The sequence below is a fragment of the Marmota marmota genome, unplaced genomic scaffold (genome assembly GCF_001458135.2).
Source record: "Marmota marmota marmota unplaced genomic scaffold, marMar, whole genome shotgun sequence".
In the NCBI taxonomy this organism is placed as follows: domain Eukaryota; kingdom Metazoa; phylum Chordata; class Mammalia; order Rodentia; family Sciuridae; genus Marmota; species Marmota marmota.
Window position 1 is genome coordinate 27,858,084 of NW_025999977.1, and position 11,929 is coordinate 27,870,012.

Consider the following 11,929-nt stretch of genomic DNA (forward strand, 5'->3'; position numbering starts at 1 on the left):
TGATAGACTTTGAATGAAAGGCCATTGGAAAACACAACTCCTGATTTAATACTGTTTCTTAGAAGAGGAGAGGAGAAGAGAGAAAAGGAGAGGGTATGGATAGGAAAACCCAATGCACTATGTCAAAGAACACATCCTATTCTAGCTATATTTCATGGGCTGGAAAATAGAACAAAGACAAATCATAACAACAAGAGAAGTCATTACCATTATACTTTAGCCACTTGGTTTTGAGATAGTAATTTTCTTTTTTACATTTTAACATTTATAAGATTAGGACATATAATATGAATGTGTGAATTTACTTTGGCAGCTAATTTTTCCTTTTTTTACACTAAAAGCTATAATTAAACTTATATTTCCTTTATAATCCACAAAATATTAGAATTGAAGAATGTGTCACATTAAAATATAACCTCCAGCAATCTCATTCAAAGGAAATGAAAACAATAGGAGAGGTATCTGCACTCCATTTATTGAGAACACTATTCATAAGCCAAGATATTGAATGAAGCAAAGCATTCATGAGTGGATAAGTAAAATGTGGTACATGCATATGATGGAATATTATTCAACCACGAAGAAATATGAAATCTTGTGCCATTTCTGGCAACATGGATGAAATTGGAGGACAACATGAAAGGTAAATACTGCATTTTCTCAATCATCTGTGGAAGTTAAATAGGTTATTTTCATAGAAACAGAAAGTAGAGACTAGGAAAGGTCGGGGGAGGAAAGGTAATGAGAGGTAAAACAATGTTACCAGAACAGTTAGGTAGGAGGAAGATACTGTTGTGTCCTTTAGTACAACATGGTGCCTATAGCTTATAAAAATTTATTATATATCTCTCTATCACAGAGGAGCTCAAAGCTTTTCAACACAAGGAAATGCTAATTACTCTCATTTGATCATTACACATTGTATGCACATATTGAATTGTCACAGAGTACCCCATAAATATGTATTATTACTATATGTCAATTATGAATAAAATTTGAAAACTACAAAGAAGCAAAAAAATCAGAAGCAAACAAACAATAACTGAACAATCCTCCTAGAGGTTTCAAGCCCTTTCTGGGCAGGACTAAGCAACAATGCCACGGTCATGACACAATGTTAGCTTAGAGATATGGAGGACTCTATTATGCCCCCATTTTTTTCTCAGTTCACAGCAGCACTGTTTAGTTGCTGTATTGTGTCGGGCTCTGTACTATGCACTAACCTTATAAAGATGACCAAGATGAATTCTGCACATTCTCAAATAAAACTTAACCTTTCAGTTAAAAAACTTGGCTCACTTTTCTAACTATGTAAAATCACTATATATTAAATGAATGACACACTTAAAAGTCTGAAAGAACCCAGAAAAAGCAATTAAATGGAAAATGTGAATCAGCTATGTGGTGCTCTTTAACCTGGAGTCAGAGCCCTGGGTTTAACAGTAATGGACATATGACTCATTAGGACTAAGAGAGGCTGTAATTTTAAAAGAAGCATGATATTTAGGTGACAGTTTAAAAGGCATTAAATTACCATGTTCAACCTTGTATTTTACAAATACATAAAAGGGGGAACAACAACTATTTGTAACAATGTGATGACCCATCTTTCCTATTTGTAACAACATTTAATTGCCATTATGCTAGTGAATTAAATTGCATTGATTAAAGACTGTTTCGATAAGACTTTAAATGTACTCTGGAAGAGGCTGTTCTCGTAGACTCTTTTGAATATATTTAAGACCTGTCTCTTATGACTCTCTTTTTTCTGTTTTGGGTATTAGCTTTAATATAAGGACTTGTTAATTAACCACAGGTATATGCAATGAAGTTTCTAACTGTGATATTTGATAAAATAAAATTGGACAACTAGTCGTATTTATTCAAAGTTGTGAATTTTTAAAAGTGCCTACATTCTTTCCATCTCAAACCTGGGCCAGCAGGAGAGGCCAGGAATGAAGTGAGGGCTGGGGGCTGTTTTATCGGGGCTTGAGCCTGGGCTTCCAACTCTGAGAGGTAGGAGGCCATGAGAACAGGCAGTGTGTAAGAGGGTCTCTTGTGTAGTGGTCCCCTGGAAAGAGCCTCTGCCTACTCTGTGCCTATGTTCAGTCCATCTGGGATGGACCAAGGTCAAGTCTGCAAAGCTTTTCTTTATCCTTGAATTTACTGTGATGTGGACTGGGGCACCAGTGCTGCTACTCCTAGTTTTATGGTTTCCCAAAATATATATGTATATATATTTTTTTTGTAGGTGCAGAAAAGAGCTGGTTCTCCCTTTGTCATGGATGTGGTCTGGGCCCTGGGTGGTACTTCCTGTCAGCAAATGCACATGAAGAGGAAGCCTTCGTGGGAGACTGGCATGGCAGGTGGAGTTGGGGTGTCTTTGTCCTTTGGGCGTCAGCAGGAAGCAGGTGATAAGGATGAGTTGTGCCAGTTTTTCTGTAACCATGTTATAGAGAAGGTTCAAATGGTACATCACTAGAGGTCAAATGTGGGGCCTGAAAGAAAGACAGGGAACTAAGAATTACAGCCAGGGAAATGAAATGGAAGTTAAAATAACAGGAAAAGGGTGGAAGGGAGGGACAATCAAGTCTTTGTCTGAACTGCTGGTGTTGTTTTGAGGTTGGAAGAATTCAGTGGGACTTTATTTCAAACTCCTTAGGAAAATATAAGAGGTTTTCATAAAGATTGGGTTAAATTTCTCCTACTTCCTTTCTCCTAATCAAGCTGGCATTTTTTTTTTCTTGGTGGCACTGGGGATTGAACTCAGGGCCTTGTGCATGTGAGGCAAGAACTCTACCAACTGAGCTATATCCCCAGCCCTTCAAGTTGTCTTTTTGATGCTTTTGGTTCCTACAAAATCAGCTTTTCATTTTGGCAGTAACAGTTCTCTCTGTGCATATGTGACTGTATATCTAGTCCATCTCTGTCTCCAATTACATCTATATTTCTACATATGACTTTCTTTTTTGAGCTAAAACAAAGGCCACATATTCTTAGGAAATGTGATTACATTTTGTTTGGACAGAAGTCTGAAAAACACCTACTATGTCATTTAGGCAAGGGTAATGCTTGATTGAAATATTTTCAAGTGAAAGTACACCCTAGGAAAAACACACTGTATAATATTTCTAATCTGTTAAGGATAATAAATAACAGAAATGTTATACATTCTTTAGGTGACAACCATTGCTCCCTGATAATTCTGTGACAGATGTATTCTTATGAACTGCTATTTGTATTTCTTTAAATAGCAGCATAATTGAAAGGAGATTAGAATCTATAAATCCACTCTATATAGTTTCCTGAATATGCTCAAGAATAGTTGTGAAAGAATAGTTTGAAGGTATTAATGTTCAGGGTAGGAGTAAAGGTAGCACTTTTTCAGGTTGACGTAGTTATTTTTTTTTAACTTTAAAAATTGTGGTAAGATATATATATATATATAATATTTAAATTTTGGACATTTGTTAATGTTTTGATATTGATAAATGTTGAACAATCAAAACTCAATTGCATCCAAGTCAAAATTTCATGTCCTCATTTACTGGTAGTGAAAGGAACAGAGGGAACAACAAAATTAAAAAAATAAAACAAAACAAAAACTTGGTAGAAGACTGAAGAATAAACTAAGTTGATTAAAATTCAAGTAGAGTTTTTGTTTTTGTTTAACTGACACTGATTTTTCTATTTTTTTTTACTGGTTTTATAAATCATAAAACACTATCCTAAAACCAGATAGAATGAAAACCAATTATATTTTTTAGATATAAAATGCTTTTCAAGTAGGTATTTCTTCACTTTTATGACTCTTGGTTAGAAAAATGTTGCAATAACACATCAGAAAAATGATATGTTTAAGAGGAGATTTCATTGTTGTACCAAAACCTATGATAGAATTTTAGGTTTAGTCTAGATGATACATTAGTGAGCACCTAGTCTGAATTCTTCATTTTATAGTCAAGGAAAATGATGTCCATAAGGATTTATCTTTTTACCTAACCATCTGTCTGCCTAGAACATGCTTTGTTCCAGAAAGCACTATAAAGTAGTTTGCAAGAATACATAAAATAAAGAACATAAATTGGAAGTAGGTGAAAAAAGGCAAGGATTAAAAAAAAAAGTAGCATCAGACAAAATAGGTCTAAAACTAGCTCAGAAGAGCACACCCTTAAATCTCAGGCATTCGGTGGGAACTTAGAAGTTCTACTGGTCTCTGTGCAGCAGGAAATCTGATTAGTTAAGCAGTTCAGTTACTCCAAAGGTAATTGAAAGCCATCTGGTTGTTCATAACATGGACAACTACTTAGAATGCAAGGAATAAATACCTCTCATGAACCTTGTTAAGAGAACATGTCTTCTAAATCAACAACATCTTGAAGACTTCATTATAGGAGACAGGACAACAAATTCCTAGGTTTTTTTTTTTGTTGTTGTTTATGTTTTCTCTCAACTACCAGCGTATTACCCTTGTCCAGGGTGCAATTTGGTAAAGTCTGAATGGTCTGAATCCTTCTCTGTCAGCTGGGACTTCCTGGGAGGACACTGGTGTGTTGAGTCCCACCCAGGTGTAGCTTGAACTCCTTTTTTATTCAGTGGTCAGAGACTCTTAACTTTGCTTTTACAGACTGTTGAAAAGAAAACTACATTGTAACAACTTGAGACTTCCTGGGGCTAACATTGAAATGTTATTCACAAACATTTTAGGGTTGGAAATCTGGGATGCTTGTTTAACTCATCAGATTGCTTTGTTGATAGAGATTCAAGAAGGTGGGACTCAGGAATCTGTGTGTAATGCGGGTATGAGAACTCACACTTTGAGAAATGCTGGACAGTCTTCTTGGAAGGAACATCTGTGACTTGATCCTTTAAGGGTGGTACAGATATACTTAGACCAAAGTCTTTATAGGTGGTTTCTTCTTCCTTACTGCCTAGATCTTTGCTATGGCCTTTCAACTGGCTTAACTGTCTCAAGGACTGTCCCCATTACTAATAATTTTTTTCTGTTTCTCCCTGCATGACTTATGAAATGCAAATCTGATCAGGTTACTTTTCCACTTAAAACTCTTTCTGATTTTATATTGTATCTGGAATGAATGTCCAACTTCCTTCTCATGGCATGTGATACCTTCCACAGGGCTAGTCCCTGCCTGCCTTCTCCCTTGTCTGCTTCACTCACACCATTACACTGTGGCAGTGTGATGCTTTTCTCTTAGTGCTTACCAACAGAACTCTCTTCATCCTTTAAGTCCAACGTGAAGGATACCTGCTTATTGAGGCCTATAGATCCCCACACTTATCACATTATATTGCATTACTTATTTAAACACTGATATAATTTGCTGGATTGAGAACTGTCTGAAGGCTTCTGCTTTGTATTAATGTTACACATCTAGTATGTAACATAACAGCTAGCACATAGCACTCAAATATATTTGTTGAATAAAGCTGAAAAAGGGTACAGATTGATAAAGCATGACTAGAAAGAAATATACCAAAATGAACCAGCAAAGAACTGAGATCTGCCAACAACCCTGTGAACAAGTCTTGAAATCAGTCCTGTACTTGCAGGTGAGTATGAGATACCCTCAGACTTGATGGCAACATAATGAGATGTTGCTGAGTGTTCTTGTCAGGTACTTTAGCCAGTCACAAAAAGCTGACTAACATGGATGGTAACTTTTTGAGCTGTGTACTTTCCCCTCAAAATTATTAAGAATTTTCAGGCAGGAATTAGTGAGGGAAAAGACTAAGAGGTGCATAGCAGTTTGGAATGGTCATGTGTTGGGAAAGTAGAGGTGAAGCAGGAAGTGAGAAGGAAGGTCAGGGAATAATTTGGATCGCTAGACAGAACAGGACCAGAGAGGAAACACAATCTTCAGAAACAGTCAAACCTGGCTGGTGTTTCCACCTACTAATTTTAACTTAAGGTATGATTTTCCCATTTGTAAAATGGAAATGACAATGTCTAACACATACAATACCTCATTGATTGTTAAGTTATATGACCTCTGCTGATGAATTTTATCGAAACATAGATGTTAAAGAAGTCAGAACTTATCAGCATCTTGGGTGCCTAAACTATAGTATCTTTAATCAGAGGCAGTATTTTATATAAAATCTTAATAGTGAAGCTGCATCATCAAGAAGGAAAATTATAGAGCTCAGGAAGTAATTGAAAAGGAAGTAAGAATGCAAGGGTGTAAGCAGGTGTATCATGCAAGCTGTTTGATTTTCCATGAAAAATGTCTTCTTCATCTTTCACAGTGAAATTAAGAGTGGAAATTGGAGGCTGAATGGGATAAATGCTCAAGAAGCATGATTCTTGCTTAATCAAGAGTCTCAGAGATCAGGGCTGCCTTTGTGGAGACCCTAGGAGAGTAAGTTCCTAGTTAAAGGCAAACTTACAGGGCTGCATGGCTGAAGGAAGAAATTGCAGTGGAATTGAAATGCCATATTTCTCTATACTAGTGCAAAAGGAATGATACAAGGGAAGGAAAAAGGAAAATTTGAGGACTGATCTAGTTATGCTTTTTGAGCGTGTTCTAATAGTATTACCATGCTGTCATAGTATATTGATTTAATGACCACTGAACATAGAAACTGTAATTGAATATACTCTTGAGGACATGATCATGTACTACTCTTGTGTAATAAGAATTAAACATTTTACATAATAAAACCAGGGAAAGGAGATTTTGGGGTATGTACTGTGTTCTGGAATCCAAATTTCCTTTTATGAAAAACATTTTTCAAAACAAATCTCCCCGTGTTTTTTCCAGTGGAAAGATTTCCCTCCTCAATTTGCCTTGTCTTTTAAGCTGTTGAATTTTCTTTCCTTTTATTCCTCTCCTTTTTTCACTAATGTTTCTATGCCAGCCTCTTTGTATCTTCCTGGACATAACAGCTCGTCTCCTTGTGCCATCTGCTGCCTCCTACGTGAGTCAGCCCTGGTAATGGGGGAGACTCTGCATTGCCAGTAACAGCGCATTCAGGGGAAAGTATTTTTGTTCTTTTTTAGATGTAACAGATTACTATTAGCCACATGCTTCTGACCAGAGAGCACTGCCCGAATAATATCTTACAGGAAAATAATGTACAGCTGTTGATTATTTTACTTTGAATACATTTGCATGAACTTGATTATATTGTATGGTCTATAACTGAAGAATCAAATTATCAGTATTTTTAAAAAGGTAACTAAGCATCCATATGTTTCAGGTAACATTTAGATGATACATGATTAACAACAGAAACCCTCCTACTGTAAAGCTATACACTATCTTTAAAGACATAATTTTAGTTTCTAGTAATATCACAAGTTGGAGTAGTCGAGGAAAAATTGCACGTGTTATATACTAATGTGCTATGTTTTAATTTTTATGCCATTATTTTTTTTCAGGTCAACTCAAAGGGAAAAATACTACATTTAAAAATGCCTAAGCATATTCACATGATAATTATTTATTTAAATGAGGATAATTTAAATGTGTTGTACCTATATGTCAAGAGCGACATTACATTTCCATAAACCAACTCATAAATCATAAATGAGGCACAAAGAACAAAGGAGCCGTGGAGGAAATCCTAAGAGACATTGTAATAGTATACTTGGCAGCACAGAATGTTGAGTTCTGAACAGACCAGAAAGATGCAGCTTCTGCCAACAATAACTGAGAGGGAAAACAGTTTCCTCAGTAAATCCAGTACAGAGAGTGTGGCTATATCACTATTAAAGAGCCCATAGAGACAGATTAAAAGAAAACATTGTTTATACCTTGTATATCACATGAATGGAGATAGTTTACAAAGATTCACCTATGTTTACAAATACGTAAAGGAACAAGGGTTAGTAGGCATGTTTTTCTTTCTTTTTTTTTTTTTTTTTCAAATGTTGACTCAGGTTGATGCCTATGAGTAAGGTAAATTATTTTTAATTTGCATACTATAAGGAACATCACAAAATATCATTTAAATTTTAAAAAAATTGAACAGATTATTTTTGAGAGGGGGTGTTAGCTTTTGCTTGGGTAATGGACATGCCCAATATCTCAACGGCTTACAAGAACATTTATTTCTGATTCATTTTGCAAGATAGCTTCCGGTCAGCTGCACTGCTTTGGCTGGTCTTTCTGCGTTTAGCTTCATGGGTTTTTCCTCCCCAGGGCCAAGGCTGAAGGAGGTGTCTATTGGGTCCTGCTGGTCTCATGGCACACACAAGACAGGCAGAGCCTAGCACACAAGCATATTTATGCTCCTGCTAGAAGGTGGCCTGAGAGATGTCTGCTCACATTTTTTAGTCAAAACAAGTCATAAAGCTAAGCCCAAAGTCAGAGGAGTTGGAATTACACTCCTCCTACTGAGAAAAAATTGCAAAAGCGGGGAGGAAATGAAAAATTGTGAACAAAGAACACAATCTGACACTGTTGGTAAAAGACATGTCTTTAATTAATATTTTGGAAGGTGTCTTTAATAAAATCCTCTGTGAAAGATCATTGAGATGATCTATAGTTTATTCGAAGCCCTCATTTGTTGTCAAAGCATTTGACAAATGTGGACAAATTTCCTCCCTGAAACTTTCTCTCTCTCTATTTTTTCTCTGTAGCATTTTTCTTCATTCTCTCCTTTCCTCTGTATGCCTTCTTTAATGACCTTTCTTCCTGCGGTCCTTTAAACAAGGATTCCCAATGGTTCTTTCATTGGCCCGTATTATAGCTAAGCAATTCCAGTTCTAATTCAGTGTGGATACAACTCAAGTGAACTTCTCCAGTACTGACCTCAAGAACTGTAGTTTCGTCTGCCTTCTCGGACATCCAGTAGAGTGTTTTTTTGTACCCCAAGTTAAATATCGTTGTTAGAAACTTATCTTCTTTCTATCTAGACGTGTCCTTCCTCTTTACCATATTACTCATGTCAGCATTGTTTCTGGGTCCTTCTGATTCATAACTTTGTGTTGTGTTTGACTCCTCCCTCCTGCCAACACCCACTCAGTGAATGCTAAGTCATAGCACATCCTATTATCACTATTTCCTGGTACTGGCCATTCATTTCTTTCCACCATCATCATTCTGGCTTCCCTCTTCAGTCCATTCCAACCACTCAAACTAATGCACATTCTTCCCCAGTGTTCTCTCCTATCTAGAATGTCTTCAAGACAAAATTGGTTACAAATTTAACCTAATATACAAGGCTTTCACAGTGTTTGTAAGTCAATTTTTTGAGGTTATTTTCTAAAAGTTAATGTTCACTTTTAGGGAACTTCATATCACTTGAACACACTCAACATTTCTGACTTACTTTATTTGATTTACTTTTTTCTTTCTGTAATATACTCCTAGCCCCAACTTTTGTTCTGATGCAACCTGTGACTTTAAATTCAATCCGTAAAGACATCTCTTCCAAAAACTTTGATAGCTATTGGCTTCTGTCTGTTCTGAGAATAGATTTGCTTTGTGTTTCTCATGTTTATTTTAAAATGACTTTATAAAATTGTTTCTTCAATAAGAGACTATAACCTTTCAGGGAATCAAGACTGCATATTACTCTACTTATAATTCCTTGCAGCATCTAACCCAACACTTTGTATAAATAAATTAATTTACTAGTACTAGTAAGGGATTGAACATAGGATCTTGGGTATGCTAGGCAAGTTCTCTACTCCTGAGCTACATTCCCAGCCCCTAAAACAAATTTACAATGTTACTTTTAGAATTTAACTCAGGAGCCAAACTCTCTGGCACATAATAAGCACACCATAAATGTTAATTATAAGTGTTTTTTTGGTTATTATTAAATTTTTAACAACTGCTAGTAGAATTTGGTTACATTTACTTGAAACAGTTTCACATCATTTCCCACCTTTTTATAAAGTGATTAGTAAATGAGAACAAACAAATTCTACATAGAGACCATTGAGCAATGATTTATATTTCCATCTACAATAAACATTCATTATGAGCTTTCTTTGGGAGAGTTGAGACCCATTCTTTGCACAATGTTAATTTCTATATAGAGTGTTTAGCTTAGCTTACATAGTAAAGGAATTTCCTGAAATAAATGAATTCTCTGCAACCTGCCAAAAGATCATTAAAATAACCATTAAGTCTCCTTAGAAGATAAATATAGAAAGAAGCACTTTTATTATGACTTGCTCAACAGCTCGAGTTACCTCAGTTATTATTCTCTCTGAATAAATAGTTACCTACCACATAATTGCCTTGTTTCAGCTATGAACTTGGAGAATTATTTAAAAATAGGTCACAAATCAGTAGGTAGGTGGGAGAGTGTGGTGATCCACCACTAATTTCAGTTTTTAAAAGACAGATTTTAAATTCTCATGTTTATTTTAAAATGATTAAATGTCATGATTTTTTGAAAATGCAAATGTCTCAGAGTCATCACACTGGCGAATACTAAGAGGATTGGTGTCAGAAAAAAGAAGTAGAAATATGGTTTTTAAGATTCGAAATCATTAGAGTCAAATGTGTTTCATTAAATTTGAACATGTTTTTTTTGCGGGTGGGGGGTGGGGGGAAGAAACACATTTTTGAGTTTCCCATTGGAATTTCTTGTAAGTAAACTTTGAAAATAGTTTTGCAGTAACTGTCAGAAATAACAGTTGCACTTTTGTTGTCCTTCCTCGATCCCCTTGTTTAGAGATCACCACAAAGAAAGGAAAGATTACATTGAATTCTTATTTCTCAGACCTTTGAATAACACTTTAGTGAAGTTTTCTATGTAAATATCTTCTCAAAGTAATGGGATTTAAAACTTTTTTAAAAAGATAGCTTGTCTTATTCTTTAGAAATTCTCAAATATGTAAATTAATTAGCCAAAACAAGGATGTTTAAGTGGTTAAGTGTGTATATATTTAGAATATATATATATATATATATATATATATATATATATATATATACACACACACACACACACACACACATATAAAGATGACCTGTTATCTTTACCTCACTTTTAAAGGCTTGCACCTTTCAGGTATTAGGAACCAGATATTTTACGTGTTCAAGTTGTAAAAGAGGCACAAAATGCAAACTTATAACTACTTTTACAAGCATAAATATTAACTATGAATGCTAATTTAGCTTAGTATGGACCAGGTATGTACTTATATTTATCAGGCTACTTAAAAGTCTTGCATTTCTTATGTATAAACAAGAGGTGAGGACTAGATAGTTTTGAAGTTTCAAGTACTAAATTTCTTTAGGCCTCACATCAAAATTATTCTATGAATAGGACCCATAGATGGCAGTACCATGTAATAAAAACAATGAAAAGAAAAATGATGATTTTTTTTATTTGTCCAGATTGAATACAACATAAAATCAAAACTCATTTTTTACAGAGTTTCAAATGGAAACTAAGAAAGCAAAAGAAAATGGCCATCGTCATAATCATTTTTGTTTTCTAACATTCAAGTTTCATGAAACCTAGTTGCACAACATGAAGACTGGAGAGAAATGAAAGTCTATAATGCATTGGAAAGCAAAAACATCACCAGGTTTCTTAAGGAAAAATAAGAAGGGCAAATTCTGATACCAGAAAACTGGATTCTTGAAAGAGGACAGTAGAAATAATATGCCTTTTTAAAGAAAAGTAAAACAACGACCTTGACAACAGCAGTTTCCGGAAACTGACATTGCAGTGACCTTGGGCGGCGCGGGAAGGACGCTTGGCTCCAGGGAGAGACAAGATGGCGGAGCAGGCCGCAAGGCCAGGCCCAGCAGCTCCTTGGTACTGGGCTTCCAAGGCGGAAGACGGCTCCTCCGTGAGGTGAGTGTCCAGGAAACCTCACAGACACATTAGAACACTGAATTGAAAAACAAACAGAATTCCTAGAGCTATAGAGAGTCGGTAACTTGAGCATCAGAAATAACACCTCAGAGTGGCGCCAGCTTGGCCGCCAAGGCGG

The 11,929-nt window shown here is 35.7% G+C and overlaps 1 long non-coding RNA gene across 1 annotated transcript; it reads left to right on the plus strand.

Annotated features, from left to right (window-relative positions):
• The first annotated feature begins 346 nt into the window (after positions 1-346).
• LOC125617320 lies at positions 347-11,559 on the plus strand. Its single transcript, XR_007348300.1, has 3 exons — positions 347-643; positions 2,252-2,366; positions 11,363-11,559. It is a non-coding gene; the product is annotated as an uncharacterized LOC125617320 (long non-coding RNA).
• Positions 11,560-11,929: the final 370 nt, after the last annotated feature.